This window comes from Herpailurus yagouaroundi, unplaced genomic scaffold (assembly GCF_014898765.1).
Source record: "Herpailurus yagouaroundi ecotype Mexico unplaced genomic scaffold, PumYag 202, whole genome shotgun sequence".
In the NCBI taxonomy this organism is placed as follows: Eukaryota; Metazoa; Chordata; class Mammalia; order Carnivora; family Felidae; genus Herpailurus; species Herpailurus yagouaroundi.
The window spans coordinates 5,425,963-5,447,766 of NW_024412433.1; the positions used below are offsets into that span (position 1 = coordinate 5,425,963).

Below are 21,804 nucleotides of genomic sequence, written 5' to 3' on the forward strand. Positions count from 1 at the left end.
TTGCTTCCAAAGTGCAAAGGTCCTTGGGGTCTGGGAGCCAGGTCTGATGGAGGGGGAAGGAGGCTGGCTGTAGTGTGGACGTTTGGAAAAGCCAGAGGGCAGTTCAAGGGCACTGGCACCTCGGGAGCCGGGAGAGGAGGAGGAGAAGGGGGCGGGGGGGGGGGCGGAGGGCAGAGGTCCCGCAGGCGACAGGATCTGTGCCTGCCCCTTCCTGGCCCTGCCGATCAGTTAGCTGGTTAGTCGCGGCTGAATGAAGACAAGACTGGCGTGGAAGGTCGACCAGCCCAGCCTCCCCTTTGCCCTCTCCTCCCCCTTCATCTCCCATCCCCACAGCCTGGGGTACAGTCCCCCTCCCGCAGAGGGGGGACAGAAAGTGGAAAAGCAGGGGGCGGCACCTGGTGGCGGGTGCCCACTCTCTGCCCCGCGCCGCCCCTCGGTCACGGTTCAGTGTCTGAACCTGTCTGGGCTCCGCTCCTTCTCGGGCCTTCTGCACCCGTGGTTGAATGCGCCAAAGGACGCGTCTTTGTTAGAGTCATGACATCTGGGGACACGCCTGCACTTTGGGTTGGGGGCTTTGGAATTCAGCGTTACAATCGACACAGGTTACTGAGCGCTCCCACTGCCAGAGGCCCTCTGTCTGGGGGTCCGCCCGCTGGTCCCCACCCCCGCCCCATCCTGGGCCGTCCCTTGGGTCCCACACCCGGGCTTCGGTGCCCGACGGCATCTGCTGTCTGCAGCGCTGACTGTAATATCCCTGGGAAGCGGCTGGTGTCGGCAAAGAAGGAAGTTCTTTCACGCGCTCCCTGTTGCCACGGCAACCACTTCCGTAGGCTCCAAACATTAATATCTCTGGCCCTTGCATCAGTTTCCCGGGGAAGATTTTTTCCTGCAGTGACATCTAGTGACCACAGGGCGGGGAGGAGAAAACACCGATGATTTATGCCTGTGCTTGAGGGTAATTTTAGAGCAAGCAAGTGCAGGGGACCCTCTGGCTGCTGAGGCCCCTCTGTCCCCACCCCCAGCCTCTGGCCCCACCGTGGGTGCCCCTCCAGCCCCTCGCCGCCCTGGAAGCCTGCGGCTCGGATTCCGCAGTGCATTCTTAGACACGGCAGCGTGTGGTCAGAAGCTGCTTCTGGCCGTCACTTCTGGCCACAGTAGCGTTTTTAAAGGCTCTCCTGCACTTTTTCAGCTTGGGTACCGTGCATCTGCATTGCCTGTGCAGATATTTTTATTTTGTGACTCATTCCGGATCTCGGGTTGCCTTCCTCCGACACTCAGCAGGAATCTGGACTTCCTCCTCCAGCCGTCAATCGCTGCCCCGAGACGGGAGGCCGAGAGACCCGGACAGCAAGCTCAGGACATGGGGACAAAGGGTCACATGACACGTACAAGCGATGGTGATACAAGCCTTCGCTGATCAGACCCCTCCAGTGACCTCGAATGGGGACACGACACAGACAGAATCTTCCCCACGGGCCAGGAGCTTCTTGTCCAGGAGCAACAGTCCAACCTTCTCTCGTGGGGACCCAGGAGGCACAGATGGCCAGTCCGGAACGAATTCAGGACTCGGAAGGTCCTTCTGCTTCTGGGGAGATCATGAGCCCCACTTTCTTGGATCGCCCTGGTTTCCACCATTGTCCACCCCATGGGGGGGGGTCCGCCAAGGGCCACTGTCCCTCATTCCTCTTGGTATTCTCACCCTTTGCAAGGTGACTCTGCAGCTGCCCCGTCGCGAAGCACCCTCTCTGGTTTTCCACCGCGCTGGGAACCGTGCTCAGCCCTGGATAACCCAGACTAAACAACCCAGCGAGTGCAGACATGAGGGCAAGATCATTCCAGGCATGGGGATATCAATGAGGAGGGCGGAGGTGGGAACGGGGTCCGGAAAAAGTGAGGTGAGTGAGGGCAAGAATGGGACGCGAAGGTATTGACAAATTTTCAGTGCGGCAGTGATGCGATCTTACCTAGGTTTATAAAATATCCCTCCAGATGCTCGTAGACTGCGCTAGGGAGGAGAGAGGGGCACGGAAGCAGGAGGCGTTCAGGAGGCCATCCCTGTGGTCCAGATGAGCGAGGTGATGTCTGCAGAGACAGGGAAAACAGACAAGAATCCAGGTCTGCTGTGGAGGTGGAACTTACGGGAACTTATTAGTGGCAACGGAGGAGACATTTACAAAGGTCTGGGCCCGGTGCAGGGAAAGAACAAGGCCCAGAGCCATACCCGGGGGCTCATCACAGCATCTCCAGGCCCGGGGACCCGCGCGGAGAGCGGCTGCCAGAACTTGGAAGAAGGAGCACAGGTAAAGACGACTTCCCTGAGGAGCAGCGACGGTCAACTGAAGGGACCCACAGGGAGGGCTCTGGGGAGATAAACACCCCAACTTCTCCCCCTCTAACACCCTGCTGGCTGCCCCAGTCACTAACCTTCTGAACCAGAGCCCCAGGTTGATGCACAGGCAGCCTTGCAGGGCCCAGAGGTGGTGGGCCTGAGGGGATAGAGCTCTCCGGCTCGTGGCCAGTGTAGGGGGCAGTGCAAGGGGCCCCGTGACGTCTGCTGGCCGGTCCGAGCCTCTGAGGCCCGGGCTATCAGGATGATACCAGTACTCAGCGACTGGGAATGGTTGCGTAGGAAAGAGGTCAACGTGCAAGGCCCCTGACCTACAGCAGGTGCTCAGAAAATGCCACGTAATAAAAAGGCCGGAGCCTTGAATCATAAATCACGTGGACAGGCGCGCGGCTCAACGCACAGCCCAAGGAAGACTGGAGATCGGCGGCGACGTGGGGTGAAGGCCTGAGAGGTGACCTTTCTGGGAATTTGAAGCATGATGTGATTTGACTTTGAAGTAATTAATTGGAAAATACCAGTCCCGGGGCGCCTGGGTGGCTCAGTCAGTTGGGCGTCCGCCTTCAGCTCAGGTCATGATCCCGCGGTTCGTGAGTTCGAGCCCCGCGTCGGGCTCTGCGCTGACAGCTCAGAGCCTGGAGCTGCTTCGGATTCTGTGTCCCCCTCTCTCTCCGCCCCACCCCTGCTTGTGCTCTGTCTCTCTCTGTCTTTCATAAATGAATAAATGTAAAAAAAAAAAAAAGAAAAAAGAAAACAAGAAAATACCAGTCTTGTTCTTTATCAGGGAAGCTGTTGTTTATGCTTGTGACGTCGAATAGACTTCATGGATGCCACCAGGAGGCACGTGAGCCGCGCCCTGGCCACTCACGTGTCCCTGCCACGGCTGTCCCATCTTCTCTGTTCTAGGTGCTTCCATGCTGACACTCAGGCTCAATGCCAGCCTGCAGGTGCGTGTTCCCCTTCCACGCGGAGCTCCCCCCGCCTCCCCCTTCCCGTGATCACTCCATCACCTCTGCGAATCGAGACGCGACGGAGGAAGAGGAATGGGAGGAGCTCTCCCGTGTTGCACGCCCAGCCGGCCGCCACTCAACCTGGGCTGTGATGCTGTGATTTGTGGTCAGAAGTATCGATTTTATCCCTACTTGGTTCTGGCTCAAAGCTCCTAAAACCCTTGGAGTCTCCTAAGTGATAAGAGTCACAAAGGTGTCCTTTGGTAGGTTACTGAGGTGACTTCTGGAAAGCCCCTGAGGATGGGGGCTGGTTAGCTGGAGAACCGACAGTGTGACTACAGGGCTGGAAGCTTCCGTCCCACCCACTCCCGCAAGAGGGGAGGTTGGATGAATCGTGGATGGCCAATGGTTTCGTCAGTTGTACCTATGTAATAAAGCCTCTATAAAACCCCAAACAGACAGGGTTTGGGCCCCTGCTGGGTTGGCGAACACGTGGAGATGTGGGAAGGGTGGGGGTCTCAGAGGACATAGAAGCTTCGTGTCCCTTCCCCACACCTTGTCCTGTTCACGCCCTCCATTCTGGCTATTCCTGGATTATACCCTTTTATAATCAACTGGTGACCTGATAAGTCCAATGTTTCTCTGAGTTCTGAATGCCAGTCTGGTCAATTAATGGAACCGAAGAATGGAGTTGTTGGGACCTCCACTCTGTAGCCAGTCGGTCAGCAGCACAGGTGACAAGCTGGGCTTACGACTGGTGTCTGAAGTGGAGGGCAGTCCGGGGGGACCGAGCCCTAAACCTGTGGGATGTGACGCTGTCCCCGGGTACAGAGTGTCCGAACTGCATCGAACTGTAGGACAACCAGCTGGTGTCTGAACCCTGCTTGGTGGTGTGGAAACTGCCCCCTCCCCCACATCCTAATTGGGTGTACAATCCTCAGCGTGATGCTTCCCCAAACCAGAAACCTTTCCAGCTACGCGTGGAAATGTCTTCGCCTGGAATTGGGAAGATCACTACAGGAAGCCCTCGCTGGTTAAGCTGACCAATATTGGGAGAATAAAAGCAGGCGGGGCTAAGGCAAGAAATTAGGTGTCTGGAAGGTTCCCCGGAAGACAGATTATGAGCTCTGTGTGCGCGCGCGCGCACGTGTGTGTATTTGGTCTTGTCTGTCTGTGTGCGTGTGTTTGTATACGCGTCTTTGTGAATGTCCGTGCTTGTGTGTGCCTGCGTATATATGTGTGTGCATTGGTGTATGTGCGCGTATGTTTCGGGGATCAGGGAATAATGCACTTGCTTCCTCCCTTGTGCCCCCGCCCCAGTAGATAGCTGGTCCTTGGAGGGTTGTGCTGGAAAGGATCCCAAACAACATCGGAGGGACTGGGACGCAGCGGGCCCGGAGTGAGAAGAGCCAGCGAGTGAGACGCACGTTCTGGAGCAAAAGACAGAGGCCGGTTTGGGGAGAATTCAGCTTCTACGTCCAACCACCGGGAGGCCAAGCCCAGGAGGGCTGTATCACACGCACGGCCGTTGACTTCTAGAGTTATTGTTGATGAATTCATGCATTGTGCCAACTTGAAGATTTACGTTGGTGTATTGGATTTAATCCACACGTTGGATTTGGATTCCTAATTCGTGGAAAGAGATATTCTGACTCTTTTATTGGAAGTCAGAATGGAAAGTTTACGTAAGAAAAGCTTCTGAAAACGCATTTGGAATCTTCTCCGGCTGCTCTCTGGCGGCGAGGTCTCTGTCCTGGTCTCAGGTAAGCGTGTCCCCGGGAGTCGGGGTGACCAAGGAAGGGTCTTAGTTTCCTTTCGTGGAGGCTCGGACAAATTCCTGTCTGCTCAGATACTCTAGAGATTCAGAAACAAGGAATATGTGCAGATTTGTATGCTAGAATTAAGGCCCACCTTGACCTCTGTGAGAGGCACTCAGAACAAGTATTTCCCGGGGATCATTCTTTTCAGAACCTTCTAGAAGTTGCCCCCCTTCTCTCAAAAAGAATCAGAAGTCCAGTTGGGAAGGGTGGAGAGCTGAGATTTGGGTGTCCAGCATCACGGCTGAGAGAGAATGTGCCACTAAGCCCCCACGCCCGTGCAGCGAAGGGGGAAACTGATTCACGTCAATGTTTAAGGAAACGATGAATCTCAGGGGTTTGCTTCCCTCTGAGAGCCACTCAGCGGTGGACCAAGTTTTCGGCGGCTTGGACGAGTTTCTAGGAGCAAATTGCTGCAGTCAGACGAATGTTTTGAGCCAGTTATTAAATGCAGCTGCTATTCAAAATCAAAGCATATAAACTTAGAAATGAGCTGTATTTAAAAAGAAGCAATAAGCATTCAAAACTCGCCACTTCCCGCCTCTTCGACTAACGCCGGTGCTTTTGAGGCTATTGACGTCTGTTGTGTCTGCGTGGCAGAAATCCGATATATATAATGGGGGGGGGTTACTTTGCATTTCTTCCCAACTCCGAATTTAATGATGTCACGGTGATAGCTTGCAAATTGGCCGCGGTGGGAGTATTTATACCCTGGAAGGCAGCGGATGCTCATTGGGGCTTTTCCTCCGGGCAGCTGGTGGGTTCACGTTTACCGGCTCACCACTGTTTGTCGTCCCCACGGCGTAAGGGACATGAAACCGTGGTCGGGATGATATGCCCAGGAAGGGGAAGGATGCGGAACAGAAAACACACGCGCGCACGCACATGTGCACACACACTCGTGCACACGTAAGCACACACTCCTTCCTCTGGCTGGAGGACGCCTTTTGAAACAGACGGCTGGCACTGGCCTTGTTTCTTGCATTGCCCGCGCACGCTGGGCCACCTCCAGGGCCCGCGCTCCCTGGCTGCGGTGGAGAAGTGGTCACCGGGCACAGAGACTGGGCCCGCGTCACGGCGCCCTGGGAGCATCCAGGGCGAGTTCTTTCTCCCCAGCATTCTAAGCCCTCCGTCAGCAGTGAGCTCAGCCTGGAGGACGCTCCACCCGGCAGGGGGGACCTAGGATGGCAGAAACGGGCCAAAGAGGTGATGTGGGTCTTGCCTGCCTGGGCCCCGGGGAAGGGCTCTCCGAGTGAGGGCTGGGTCCCGCAGCGAGCCTGCGGGCTGAGCCGAGGACTATTTTCGGCCGCTCACGGGGACGCACCAGACTGGGAAGAAAGCAGCGACAGTAGCATTCCTCGAGAATGAGACGGCAGGGGGTTTCGAGGTCGGTCGGCATCCGACTTTGAATCCTGACTTTTAAAGAACACGTCAGGGCAGAAACGCAGAGCGGAGCCCAAGTGGAGGAACCAGCAGGCACTCTCGGAGCGGTGAGTCCCTGGGCCTGCCAGGGGGTCTCAGCGTGGCCTCGGGAAGGGGCACACCTCAAGTGCTAAGGTTTAAAGGGGCAGGAGCTGGGGGGCATTGGGTCTTGACTCCCTGATCTGAAGATTTTGTTCTTTAAATTTTATTTTTTTTAACGTTTATTTATTTTGGGGACAGAGAGAGACAGAGCATGAACGGGGAAGGGGCAGAGAGAGAGGGAGACACAGAATCGGAAGCAGGTTCCAGGCTCTGAGCCGTCAGCCCGACGCGGGGCTCGAACTCACGAACCGCGAGATCGTGACCTGAGCTGAAGTCGGACGCTTAACCGACTGAGCCACCCAGGCGCCCCAAGATTTAGTTGTTCTTTGAGCCGCCACTCCTGGTAGAGATACGCTCGCGCGGATGCTTACGGCTACAACCTAAGGGGTCCTCTGCTAGGATCAGTGTATCATACAAAGGACGAGTCAGCAATTGTGGGACGCACGTGGTAGAACTTAACTCTCAACTTGGGGAAATGTCTATCATATGTTTTTAATATAGGCTAGAGAAGGAAAAGGTACAAGGGAGTGACAGAGCAGGTTTATGGGCACAGAAGGTTCTGGGATGAAAAGTACCAAACGGCTAACAGTGGCTGCCTTGGGGATGTAAGGCTGGAGAGACCGCCTTTCATGTCTCTCGGATACTGTCTATTGAACACATTTTTTGAGTTGTGCGTGTGTTTTTATCATCTGCAAAAGCAGTAAAGAGCAAGAAACGATAACCGGGGTCCAGTGACTCATTTGGCAGGTTCTCCCATGTGCCTGGCCCAGGGAGGGGTCAGGCAGCACCTGGGGCTCCACCCCCGCGACCCTTGTTTTTAGGCGCAGATCCTGGTCTCTGACGCTGACGGAGGGCAAACTCACAGATAAGCGACAGGGGTGAAGACCCATCCACTCCCCGCCGAGCTCTCTTGTTTAAAACCCACTTCCCCCGCAGAAATGTTAACCTGTAATTTTTAAAAACATAGGGCACTGGCACGGGACACATGGATGGCTCAGTGGGTTGAGTGTCCCCCTCTTGATTTGGGCTCAGGTCATGGGATCGAGCTCCATGTTGGGCTCTGTGCTGATCATGGAGCCAGCTTAAGATTCTCTCTCTCTCTCTCTCTCTCTCTCTTTGCCTTTCTCCCTCACTCTTGCTCTCCCTCTCTCTTTCTCTAAAAACAAACAAAAAAATTTAATTAAAAAGAATAGGGCACTGGCACAGCTTACCGGCTGGAAGAGACAAATTGGCCAGAGGCGGTCAGAGGGACATTCTGTGTTTCCGCTGTCCACAGCAGGTGCTCAGCTCCGCCTGGTGACACTGCTGTATGCTTGGAAGACACTAGTGTTGGCCAGGGAGGGGCAGAGCATTCTAGATCCCTATTCCCCACGTCCACACGCGTTTCTTACATATACAGAAGAGTGTTAACTAAGTCAACATAGCTGATCTCCACCTATGTAAGTCACTGGCGTCTAGAAACTTATCCAAACATGGCCAAGGCTGGCCACGGTCAGGCAGACGGAGAAAAGTAGCGAGACTGTACAGAGTAGAAGCATGGATGGAACCCAGGGTAAAGTTTCAGCCATAAATGAACAAAACCTTACCCTCCTATGAGGCAGATCATCGTATCCATCAGCCTGTCTTCTGTCTTCAAGATTTGAAGGCTTGTGGCGTTTACAATGCAGATCATATCCTGTTACATCCGTTTGGTCCCCATTTGGCTTATTCGTAGATGGATTCATGAAGTGAAGTGGAATATGTGACACGAGCAAGACTTTTCCAGAAAGCAACGTATAACCGGAAGGACTAGACTTCTGGGAATGTTGTGTTGTAAACCAGCCTGGGTGGGGCTTTATTTAAGAAGACAGGAGACCGCCAGCTGCAGAGGGCAGATCGAATGCCTACGTTATGTATCTGCCTTCCCAGATCTCATTTAAACAACAAGAAATATTAAAAAATTTTTAAGTTGATGTATTATTTTTTTTTAAATTTTTTTTCAACGTTTATTTATTTTTGGGACAGAGAGAGACAGAGCATGAACGGGGGAGGGGCAGAGAGAGAGAGAGACACAGAATCGGAAACAGGCTCCAGGCTCCGAGCCATCAGCCCAGAGCCCGACGCGGGGCTCGAACTCACGGACCGCGAGATCGTGACCTGGCTGAAGTCGGACGCTTAACCGACTGCGCCACCCAGGCGCCCCAGGTTGATGTATTATTTTGAGAGAAAGAGAGAGGGAGAAAGAGAGGGAGAGAGCAGGGGAGGGGCAGAAAGAGGGGTGGGGTGGGAGGAGAGAGAATCCCAACCAAGCTCTGTGCTGTCAGCATAGAGCCTGATGCGGGGCTCGAACTCACAAACCATAAGATCACGAACTGAGCCGAAACCAAGAGTTGGAAGCTTAAGAGACTGAGCCACCCAGGTGCCCCAACAACAAGAAATATTTAAATAACAGAAACATTTAAAATTTAGTAGTGGGTCATGTATGTATGTACGCGTGTATTAGCAGGGGTTTACTCATTTTATTTTCTCAACTTCCATGTATGTTGAGAAATGGCCACATTAAACGTTAAGAAGTAGGAGGAAAAGGAGGAGGAAGAGTTCTGGCAAAGCTGGAAAACAGAGAAGAGAAAAAAACAACAGATGAGGGGTTCTTGAAAATCAATGAATGATACACAGTCGATGGGACCGGACAAGCTTGGTCAGAACCGGAAAGAGTTCACAGCCCAACAGAGGCTGCAGGAAGCCTGCATAGACTTTTTCGGGAGCCTCCGGAACTCAGGGAGCAGGCGGGGGCTGGGAGTTGGTGGGAGGTTCCAGAAGACCCCCAGACCCCTGAGCGGGTGGGTTTGCCGCAGGTCTGTGGTCCTCAGGAGAACATCAAGGTTGTGGAGGAGGGAGGTCCCGTCCGGAGTGGCTTCCGGCCCTCACGTCAGCATGGAGGGGTAAACAGCCGGGAATCTCGGCCGTCAGATCCCCTTACAGGGTTTCTTAAAGTGCCATCCTTGGACCAACAGCAGCAACGACCACGGGGAATGTGTTAGAAATGCCAGTTCTCAGGCTCTACCCCAAACCCTCTGAATCGGCAACTCAGCAGGAGGGGCCCAGCAAGCTGCTTTAAGACGGCCTCCAAGCAATTCCCATACTCGCAACATACTCTGCTCCCAGGGTAAACAGTATCTCTCTTTCTTCCCCCAAGAGAATCTCCAGTCCTCTAGTCCCTTCCCCATCCAAGCCAACTATGGAGAATCTCCCTGTTGGCCAACACTCGCCTTACAGGCAAGGACAAGCCCACCCCAAGACAGAGTGCCAAACGCTGCAGTCCGTGAATACTCATGACAAGAGAATTAAGACAGTGACCTTCATCGTTGTGAAAGATGCTCACAACAGCCATCACTGCTGATGAACCTAGATTTTCATTAACCAGCACAAACCCACAGGCGAGGATCCTAAGACACTGAAGGAGAGCCAAGTGCCGGAAAGTGACAAGTTCAGCAAATGACTTATAGGGAAACACGGTCAATATAAGAAGGCGAGAAACAGAAAACAAAATCTAACAATGATAATTCACAGGGAGTTAAGATGTAAAGCGCATCCTGGTTGCTTATCTGAATTTTCTAGTCTATCTGTTATTTTTGCGATATATATATTTTTTAATTTTTTAAATGTTTTTATTTATTTTGAGGCAGAGAGAGACAGAGCATGAGCAGGGGAAGGGCAGAGAGAGAGGGAGACATGGAATCAGAAGCAGGCTCCAGGCTCCGAGCTGTTGGCACAGAGCCCGACGCGGGGCTCGAACTCACGGACTGTGAGATCGTGACCTGAGCCAAAGTCAGACACTTAACCGACTGAGTCACCCAGGCGCCCCGTGATCTATTTTAAAAGATGGTGGAGAGAAAAGAAAGAGAAGCCCATTAGAATCCTCATTAATATCCTCAGAGCGTTTTGGGAATCAATACTACATTCATTAAACAGGAACAGGCTGCTATGAAAACAATCAGACAAACAGTTCTTGGAAATTAAAACCAATAAACAACAAAAACCAATAGTATTGAAACAAGAGCCTCAGTAGAAGAATTGGATAAAGTAACGGACGTCGCTGAAAAACAAAGCATTATTTGGGGCACCTGCGTGGCTCTCGACCTCGGCTCAGGTCACGATCTCACGGTTCGTGGGTTCGAGCCCCTCATCGGGGTCTGCACTGGCAGCACAGAGCCTGCTTGGGATTCTCTTTCTCTCTCTCCCTCTCTCTGCCCCTCCCAGCCCATGCTCGCTGTCTCTCTCAAAATAGATAAATAAATGTTAAAAAAAATTTTTTAAGTAAAACAAAGCATTGTTTTAGAGCACAGGATATAAACCAAACTGACAAAGAGATAATGTTGTGATAACGGATCTGAAAGAAATTCACAAGCCGGTCATCGGCAGTTACGGGGATAGAGGACTTTCATACTCAGCTTTAAAAAGTTTTAAGAAGAATCGTTGTTATTTGAATGGTCTGCCATGGACATGTGACATCTTGTCATTTTAGGAAAGCAAATAAGCACACATCTGAGTCACAAGAACCCCTTTACGAAAGGGGTGTGTGTGTGTGTGTGTGTGTGCGCACGTGTGCGTGCAATGCCGTGTTAAAAGGCGGTACACAGATACGTGAACAGCTTTTTTCTCTAAGTGAGGGGAGTTTAGTCTGCATTTGCTTCAATAAATAGATCTCGTTCTTACGGTAAACTCTTAAGCAACCCAGTTGACAGGTGACTGGCTATGTGACACGAGGGTCAGAGACTGCCCACTCTCACAGGGGGCTTGTCCGTGAGTGCTGAGTGCTGGCTTCTGAGTTGGGAGCTGAGAGAAGGCAATCCAGAGGAAGTTTGGTTGGGACGCCTCGAGCCCCTTGTGCCAGCCTGGGGGGTGTGTGGGTGGGGGAGAACTCATTGCAGGGTCCTGCTTCGTCAGCAGCCACAGCTCATGCACAAGACAGTGCCAACTGTTGTTGGGGTTTCATTGCGAGGGTGCAAAGTCACACTGCGAAAGGCGCGACTCTGGAAAGGAGTGGAAACTTGGGGTCATTTCCGCAATGCAAGTCAGTCGTGGTACCTCGCTGGTGTGGCCGGCGATCTCAGCAAGGGCACGTAAAACAGAGCATCAGCGGTCACACTCGCGCGCCATTTTGTGACCTGCATTTCGCCATCCTGGCAGCTTTGGGTGGACACGAAGTCAGATTTCGATAGGCGTCCGGGAGCCCCCTCTGTCAGGTCTAGTGCCCCTCCCTCCCATCTGCTTGCTTTTTTCCTCCGCTCTCCCCAGGGAGCCTTCCTCACAACGCCATGGAGATTTCAGTTTCTCAGAATATCCTGGAAGGGCAGTGCCCGGCCTTTGTGTTTCCCTGAGAAGAGGCTTGTTATGCCATTCAGCTTCTCCACACAAAGCGTCTGGAAACGACACCTTTTCTCCTTGCTAATACCGACCACCTTTCAGAAGATAACGTTATTGCTTTATTGCCCTAAACGTCTTTGCCCCCCGAAGGTGGAGAGTGAAAGGAACGATACAGTGAAGGGGGAAGAAAGGTGCCACCAGACTTACCATTAAAAATAAAATGAGCTCTTTTTATCTGGGGATGAAAAGGGAGCAGATGACGGATGGGGGACCCTCTTCGGAAATGTCGAATCTCTTCCACAAAGACATTCCGGCAAATTCTCCCAATGTGCAGACTCCAGCCATGTTTTTTGGTGGTCAGATGCAGATGTTCCCTTTTCTCTCTAGAAAAGAAAAAGCAAGCACAGCTTCATCTTGAACCACTGTGTCAGGAAAACAATGCAGCCCTTTGGTCCCATTGGTTCTGTTCCCGGCCAAGCGATGACGTCATCGAGGCATCTGATTCTCCCCCTACAGAAAAGAAGATTAATGGCAAAGACCACAAGAAGGACTATTGTTTCGCCAGCTTTGTTCAAACTGGTGGTTAAAATACTTTCTTCCACAAAATGCAACATTGCCCCAGAGGTAACAAAACCCCCTTCTTATGTGATGGGACTTCCCTTCTCCGAGAAAGACCACACACAAGGGACCGAGCCATGCCCACAGTCAATGCCCCTGATTGTCCTGAGTCCAGATTCCCCACCATGAGCCCCAGCTGCCGGGAAATCAGAACCTCAATGGAAAAGCCAAGGTGAAACAAACCTATTTGGGCTGTGGTCAGGAAAAGAACTCTATGTGTTAAATCCAAAGGTCTTCAAGGAGGCTGGAACTTGAAACGTAGACTGTCGACGTTGACCGCTGACCTGCGCTCCATCCGTTGGGCGTCGTGCCGTTGTTTAAAAGCGCGATGAACGAAGGAGTCGTCTGAGAAGCACTGTATGAAGCTCGTTTCTGAGACTGTGTTTCCAATCGGTTATTACACGACCTGTCATGGAGCCTCTGACATTCTCCCAGCTATGAGCAGAGCCCCCTCTCCATCCTGTAGGGTTGCTGGGGTCTTGCAGCTGTTGATAGGAATTTACCAAGGCTGGGAGGGCAGGGGGTCCCCGTGGGCGGCTGCTCCAGCACGAACAATAACTTCTTCAGGCTGTTGGACTCCCTGGTCCTTGGGCGGCTCCAAACACAAGTTCTGCAAAATGCGTACAAGACGGGAATGCTCTATTTGTAAGGAGATTTGGCAAGGGTGTTACTGTTTATGTAAACAACGGTGAGAAAGACTACCCACTGCCTCTAAAACGTCTTTTGTCCAAACAATGAAACGCTTTCTATTCTGAAACTCAAGGTTTTCAGTTCCAAGCCCGTGCTGTCCAGCGGTGTTTCCCGGGATGGTGGAAACATTCCGAATCGCTCTCCCGTGTGGCAGCCACTGGTCACGGGTGGCTATCGAGCGCTTGCCACGTAGCTACTGCCACTGAGGAACTGACTTTTAACTTGTATTTAATTTTAATTAGTTTAAAAAGGTGGACAGTGCGTCGTCTAGACCCCTGGCACAGTCATGCAATTCCGTCTGACGCGTGACACTTATCGCGTGACCAGCCATTCCGCTCCTAGGTATTCGTGCAGGAGAAAGGACACACGAACACGCAGAGAAATGTATCAAATGTTTGTGGCAGTTTTATTCATCGTAGCCGGAAATTGGAAATAGCTCAAATGTCAATCAACGGATGCAAGAAAAACACCTTGTGGTATGTCCGTGGCAATGGAACGCTCCCCACGGATAAAACAGGGACACATTTCTGATACACGGCAATGTTCCGCTAAGCGAAAGAAGCTGGACTGTATGATTATGTGATCTGTTTATCTAGAAAAGGGAAGCTACAGAGTTGGAGAGGAGTCAGTGGTCGCCTAAGGGTAGAGGATGGGAGGTGGGGGTACAGGGAGACCACACCCCCCAAGAGAGACACGAGGGAACTTTCCGGGGATGGAAACATAGCCTGTGTCTGGCACGTAGCTGTGGTTTTGTGACCGTACAGTTTTGTCACAAAACGTATTGGGCTGTACCCTTAAAATGGGGGAGTTTTATCTCATGTCAGTTACATGCTGGTTTTTAAGAATTCCCTGCAGCTCTTCAAATGCAAATTATGAAATTGGTGTCCTACAGACCCCTGGCTTCGCTATCTGCCTACGTCAGGTGACGGCAGAAGATACCACGGGGCAAGCCGTTGGTGGCTGCCATCAGGCCAGTGGTGAATTTAAGGCCACCGAGCTCTCTCCAGCCCATGACGTGAAAGGAAACAAATTATTTTCTAAGGCACAAACTGCACGCTTGGAGTCATACTTCCACGAACATGACGGTGAAGTCAAGCCAACGCCAGGCACGATGCTTTCGCGAGCCACCTTCGTACTCCCTGACCCGGAAGGCTCCGTGCTCAGGGTCAACCCCCAACCAGAGGCCCAGACGAGCCCCCTGTGGGAATGGGCCGTGCCTGCCGGGCCACAGCACGGGGACCAAGCCAGCGTCCAGACCGTCCCTGCTTCCCATGCTCACGGTCCCCCGCATCCCGGAGCCAGAGAGGCACCTTCATTACGAGGAGGAAGCTCACTTTGAGGGGTGAGGTCGAAGGCACCCATTTCCCGGGGAGGCACGTCCACGGCTGAGGGGGCAGTAAAGGTGCTGGATGTTCGTTCTGGACACCGAGCCCTGCAGGCGTCCCCGGGGAAGGAGACTTCCTCACGCCTGGACTTCCTTCCTAACCTGAACTGCTCTCCTGCAGGAAGAGCGTCCTTACCAAAGCCAGCCTCCAGGTGGAAGCTTCAGGACGCCGGCCACTAAAGGCACAAGAAAGCATGTGAGGAAGTGTCCTGTAAGAGCCCAGGAACTGAGCATGTGCGTTCAACCCCGGTTCCCTTCTGAAACCCCACTGAGACAACAGGGAAGGTCGCTGCCTCGGTTGTTTGTTCTGGTCCTTACTCCTGAGTCTCGAAGGGCAAATGGAACAAGAAGACAAAAGCAAACAGAATTGAACGCTGAAGAGCACAGGTGAAGCTTGCAATGGACCCGGCCAAAAAAGCATGGGGAATCCGGGGCGCCTGGGCGGCTCCGTCGGTGAAGCATCCAACTTCGGCTCAGGCCATGATCTCAGGTTCGTGAGTTCGAGCCCCTGTGTCGGGCTCTGTGCTGACAGCTCGGAGCCCGGAGCCTGCTTCGGATCCCGTAGGCGTTGAGGGAGAGGGCGACGGCTTTCTCGCGGGTGATCCAAAACCACAACGCTTCAGGACTGACCAGGGGAGTACTGAGAGCTAGAGGACAACGGAGGGACACCCTCAAAACCCAGAGGAAAAGCAGTTTCCGGCCTAGAATTCCCCCACCCGCCGGGCTGAGGACAGAAACAGACATTTTCAGACATTGAAGACTTCAGGAAAATTATTTTCTGGTCCCCTTTTGTCAGGGCACCATGAAGTTGTATTCTGTTGAGCTGAGGAAGGAAAGCAGGCAAGAGAAGGTACGAACCCAGGAAGGGGGTCCCCAGGACAGGGAGGCCATGTGGATGCCCCTGGGCTTGGAGGGGGGGGGGATCCCAGGAGGCCAGCCCCGTGGGGCCCAGAGAACAGTCTGGAAGAGGCAAGTTGAGGTTTTGCACAGAGGCACCAAAGGAGGGGGAGGCAGGACAGCGAAGCAGCTCAGGGAGTTGGGGGTAAATGAGTGTTAACTACGTCACAAGCCAGGCAAGCAAAAACCAATGATCAATAACTCCAGGAAAAACAGAATGATGCGGAAAAGAAAGCGTCAGCACCGTATGCTATAGGCTTCGCATCGTCGGAGTCAAGGCCCTGCAGAGATACAGCTTATAGGACACACGAACTTATTTATTTCTTTATCTGCTTAAAGGAATCGGCTTTAAGTGGGTTGTGGGGTTGGTGAGTCGAAAACCCGTAAGGCGCCTGCTGGAAACTCAGGCAGGAGCTGCTGCTGTGGTCTGGAGGCAGAACATCTTCCACCTCAGGTTCACCTCAGTCGTGTTCTTAAGGCCTTTCACCTGATTAGATGAGGCCCACCCACACCCCTGATAGTGATCTCCTTTACTCAAAGGCAAGTGATCGCAGATGATGTTTAACTTCGAAGCAACACCTATGTTAGTGTTCGATTAGATAACTGGGTACTAGGGTCTGGTCAAGTTGGCACAAAACTCACCATCACAGCTCGGAACTGCATTTGCAAACTTTTATTAATGCAGATATTGGCTACTGATCTCACAGAAGTGACAGTGTCACCCAATTGGGGAGGTAAGAGGACAGGACGTGGCATATGCACGCTGTGTGGTCAGAGGCTCAAGAGACACCCGAGCCCTCAACCACTGAGAAGAGTCCCTAGCTGACCACTGGGGTTGACAGATCCCAAGGGCACAGTGTGATTTCAGACCCGGAGGCGGAAACCAAAAAACTGCCCGACGCTGGTGAAGGCGGCTGTCCCTGGGAAATAGGAAATGGGGAGACGGGGAAGGGGACCGTGTTATTTCTAACAGGACTTGTAGAACGCCTGGAATTTTCAAATTGTGGGCCTGTGAGACTTTGATAATATAAGGACTAAGGGACGGAAACAATGAACTGCAAGCAGTGACCTGGGATCTTGCCCCTGGTTCCTCTAGATCTAGGGTTCATTACCGCTCTGCCTTTCTGGCTGAGAGTGAGCTCCATCCAGCTATGGCGGCCTCTCCGCGTTCCCTGAGGATAAATGTCAACAAGCACTGCCCGTCCCGGGACGCCAGGGCTCTCTCTCCACTGGGAGCCGTGCCCCTGGAAATTCTCAGTTGCTAAGGTGGGAAGGCTGACTGTTCGGCCAGACGCACAAGGCCTGTTAGTCGGGCGGCTGTGCGTGGTTCTCTCACGGTCTCTCCAGGAGGCCACCCCAGGATGGCGAAGAGCAAAGGTTCCTTGGGATGGGATGGGCCACCCCCCCATGGGTTTCTCCTTTTATTTCTCAGCCTTTCTCTCTAGGCTGTGACCAGTGGGGGCCAGGCATCTCCCATGCAGGTGTTGAAGGGACCCGAGAGGCCCCTGTGATGATTCCGCCTTGCCTGCGTGCTTGACTGGCCAGGAAGGCTCAGGAGGACGGTGACTTCTTTGGAGACATTCAAGAGCCCTTCTCTGGGTTCACTGTGAGCTACAGCAAGGCCCCCAGGACTGACCATCGATGCCCCCAAACTGACATTTTTCCGGATCATGGGAAACCTTTATTTCCGGAAGCCTTCTATTCGAGTTGAATTTAAAACCTTGCCATAAATACGACACCACCCCCTAACGAGGCTGTGCTCCAGGTTTGAGGGCATCCGAGTCATTTCAGGGTCCCCAGGACCGGGTGCAGGGCCTGACACGTGGTAGGTGGTCTAGAAATGTGTTTGCACGAACGCAGGAACAACACAAAGCGGGTATGTCTCACTGTCTCTTTCCATGGAAGGTGACAGCTGAGCAAAACAGGACTTGCGGTTGTCATGATGGCAGCTGGAGCCTCATCCACGAGATGTGTTCGGTCCCACCGGGCGCGGGGCAGGAGTAGAGAGGGGACTGTCCTTGCCTGCCTGGCGTTCGTGGCTCTGGGGGAAGATCAGTCAGAGAAATAATTGCAGGGGCGCCTGGGGGGGCTCAGCCGGTGAAGCGTCCCACTCTTGGTTTCCGCTCATGATCTCACCGTGTGTGGGTTCGAGTCCCACGTCGGGCTCTGCGCTGACGGGGGCGGAGCCTGCGGGGGATTCTCTGTCTCTGCCCTTTCCTCTCTCTCTCTCTCTCTGTCTCTGGAAAAAAATAAACATCCAAGAAGAAAAAAGAAAGAACTGCAGTGCCACGTGATGCTGTCCAAGGACCCGAGACTCCAGGCTGCAGGGACGTGAAACTCCATCACGCGATTTCCTCTGCGAGGGTGGAGGCAGGGGCCTCAGAGAGAAACGGATGTGGCATCCGGGACGGGAGAACCGGTGTGGCACAGCCGGACACGTGGGTGTGAATTGCGCAGGGGCGGAGACCCGGGATCGCCGCGCTCCCGCGAATTCCTGCGGCGTCGCCGTGTCGCGGAGGGAGCGGGCTGGTCCCGTGGGCGCCGGGCTGCGGTGTGAGCCGCCGGGTGACCTGATGAAGCACAGGGAGGCTGCCCAGGGGGGGGTCCCGGCGGAAGGGTGATGGTGAGAATGGCCAGGGCGGGGGCAGGGCGGGCCTGTGGCTGGTGGGACTGCAGGGAGCCGGGGGGTCCCCTGTACAGGAGCGGCACGGGGGTGGCTCCTGCCGCAGTGGACTCTCTGCATTTGCGCCTTCAGGATAAGCTTCTGGGGTGGGGGCGGGGGCACTAAGGTGGGGGCTCAGAGAGAAGGGTCTGCGTGTACCCCCGAGAATACCGATGATGATCTCCCACACCCCTGACCTCTGACCCTGCCTGGGGGCTTTGGGGGAACAGAAGGCCTCCACTAACAAGCAGGGGGGCAGGTGCGGGCCCCAGGGCGAGGTTCCGCCCAGGCCGAGAGGCACCGCTGATGAGGGATGTTCCCTTAGGGCTGGATGAGGGCTTGGGGGGTGGAGGGAGGCTGGGGCCACTGGGGAAGAAGCAGGAGGGGCCTTGGGGAGAGGCTTGAGGAAGGGAAAGGGGGTTTGCTTTGGGGACAGCAGGGAGGAGAGGGGACCAGACAAGGGGGGATTATCTAGAGACAGGTTTCGAGGTCCAGGTGTGGAGGCCTGAGGGCACCCCAGAGGGGAGCCTGGGTCTCAGAACCTGGCCGGAACCTGGAGGTACAGAGACACGCCCTGGAGGCCAGGCCTGGCAAAGCCGTGTACTTGAGACCGTCAGATCCCGTGACCAGGAAGCAGAGGGGCTCACTTCTACCCCAGACGGCACCAGACCACCAGCCAGACCACCCCGGCTGTGTCCGCGGGCTCTCTGTGACCCTGCCTGGTGACACCTGCTTATCTCTCTGAGTCTTGCTTCGGTCTGAAGTGTATTCGTTCTATCTGAAGTTTGCAAACTGTCTCAATTGTTTTTGAAGACCCACACACAGCCTAAATCAAAATGACAAACGAATGTACCGCCACCTCTTAGTTCAATGAACAAGTACAGCCGAGTCCCAAGTGATAAATTAGCCTAATTAGTAATTGTTTGTTACACGCTGAATTTCTTTGGGACTTAAGCTGAACATAAACTGGGGCAAACTGTTGGAACTTAAGAGTCAGAGAAGTGAACAGACCAGAGCTAATTTATTTTATTTTATATTATTTTATTTTATATTTTATTTTATTTTATATTTTATATTTTATATTATATTTTATATTTTATTTTATTTTAGATTTTATTTTATTTTATATTTTATTTTATATTTTATTTTATATTTTATTTTATTTTATATTATATTTCATTTTATATTTTATTTTATTTTATATTATATTTTATTTTATTTTAGATTTTATTTTATTTTATTCTATTTTATTTTAGATTTTATTTTAGATTTTATTTTATTTTATTCTATTTTATTTTATTTTATTCTATTCTATTTTATTTTATATTTTATTTTATTTTATTCTATCTTATTTTATATTTTATTTTATTTTATATTTTATTTTATATCTTATTTTATTTTATATTTTATTTTATATCTTATTTTATTTTATCTTATTTTATCTTACTTTATTTTATTTTATTATTATTTTTTTACTTAGTCTCCATGCCCAGCGTGGAGCCCAATGTGGGGCTTGAACCCATGACCCCGAGATCCTGAGATCAAGAGTTGGACGCTCAACCAACTGAGCCACCCAGGCGCCCCGACCAGAGCTAATTTTTAAAATTATTTTTCAAAAATGGCAAGAAGGCAAGCACCTGGGGGGCTCACTTGGTTAAACATCTCACTTCAGCTCAGGTCACTATCTCATGGTCTGTGAGTTCAAGCCCCGCGTTGGGATCTGTGCTGACAGCTCAGAGCCTGGAACCTGCTTGGGATTCTGTGTCTCCCTTTCTCTCTCTGTCCCTCCCCCACTGGCGCTCTCTGTCTCTGTCTCTCAAAAATAAACATTAAATTTTTTTTTTTAAATGGCAAGAAGGCCCTGTAACAGGCAGAATAACAGCCCCCTTCCTCTCCCCGCCCCCCCCACCCCCCCCCATCCTAATCCTTGAGACCTAATCTTGAATTGCATTTCTTTATTCTTAGGACTTTGAGAATATGATTAAGCTAAGGATCTTGAGATGGGAAGATTTTCTGGACTATCTGAATGGGTCCAATGCAATCATAAGGGATTTTGGAAGCGGGAAGCAGGCTGTAAGAGTCAGAGACGTAGTAACGGAGGCACCTGAAGACGGAAGGCAGGGCCTGGAGTCAAGGACAGCCAGCAGCCTCTCAACCCAGCAAAGGCAAGGACAGACTCTGCCCCAGAGCCTCCGGAAGGAACAGAGCTCTGCTGACATCTGGATTTGAGCCCAAAGAGACCCATGTGCAGACTTCTGGCCTCCAGAACTGTAAGATAATACATTTGAGGTATTTTACATTTTCCAAAACGTTTTTTTAACGTTATTTATATTTGAGAGAGCAGGGGGAGGGGTGGGAGGGGGAGGGACAGAGAGAGAGGGAGACGCAGAATCCAAAGCAGGCTTCAGACTCTAAGCTGTCAGCACAGAGCCCGACGCGGGGCTCGAACCCACAAACCGCGAGATCATGACCTGAGCTGAAGTCGGACGCTCGACCGACCGAGCCACCCAGGCGCCCCTCCAGTGTCAGTCTTAAATAACTTTAATTCACTAAAACAAATGTTCAGTCTGGTCTGTTTATTCCCCATTCTAGAGCAATTTACTCCAGTTTATGTTTAGCTATAAGTCCCAAAGAAATTCAATATGCAACTAATGATTACTAGTTATTAGACTAATTCTTCATCTGAGGATTTGGGGGAATCGGAATGACTTTGTGGAGGTGTGAACGCGCTTTCAGCAGGGAGGCGAGGATGCCCGGCCTGGGGTTTTGGGGAGGGAGGAGCAGAACCCTTCGGACACCTGGTGAGGCCTCTCTGCACGGCCGTGGATGGCTCACTCCCAGGAGACCTCAAGCCTTCGCTGACACCCTGCGCACCAGGGACGCGCGTGCCCACACTCCTGGGATGTCAGGAGCCTGGAATATAGGTTAACCGTGGTGAGGCTGTGGCCTTGGAAGGTTCTGTGCCTGGGAGATTCCGGAAGAGTTTTTTTGGATCAGTATTTGGAAAAAGCAGGACTCCTTGTGGGACAGAGCAGCTGAAGGACTCCACAAAAATCTACTTTTTGCTCCTTTTCCTGTTTCTGTTCTTGCGAAGACCCTCACCCCCACACTACACAAGCCTCAGCCAATAGCGGACGTCCTCGTTGTGAGGGATGGGGATTTCATGATTTCTCTAGAATAGGGAACATCTAAGGAGGGACCAGAGGAAGCCAGCATATGAGTGTTCCAGAACCCCAGAAAGACAGCTCAACACCAAAACCCTCTGGCTCCAAGGACTAACACCTGGGCCCTCGTCTTGGTTCTAACCGGTTCCTGGATGCCTGAGGGGACACGTGTGGCAGATCACCATTGATACAAGCCCCCAGACTCCAAACTAAGACGAGACTCATACTCCTTTCCTTTCTGAGTCTCTAGAAAGCTCTGTCTGCATCTCTCCCTATAATATCGATATCTCCAATAAACTCCGCTGTCCCATCCCACTGGCTCACATTTCATTTCCATCCTCTGGAAGCCAAGGCCCCCTCTCGGCTGGTCCCGCAGGACCCCCTCGGGGTCCTCACCCGGCCTGTCCG

The 21,804-nt window shown here is 52.4% G+C and overlaps 1 long non-coding RNA gene across 1 annotated transcript; it reads right to left on the bottom strand.

Annotated features, from left to right (window-relative positions):
• Positions 1–1,511: 1,511 nt before the first annotated feature.
• On the bottom strand, positions 1,512–13,066 carry LOC121014389 (uncharacterized). The gene is made up of 3 exons (XR_005783191.1): positions 12,783–13,066; positions 12,189–12,364; positions 1,512–2,082 (listed from the first exon to the last, which is right to left on the bottom strand). It is a non-coding gene; the product is annotated as an uncharacterized LOC121014389 (long non-coding RNA).
• Between the last annotated feature and the right edge of the window lie 8,738 nt (positions 13,067–21,804).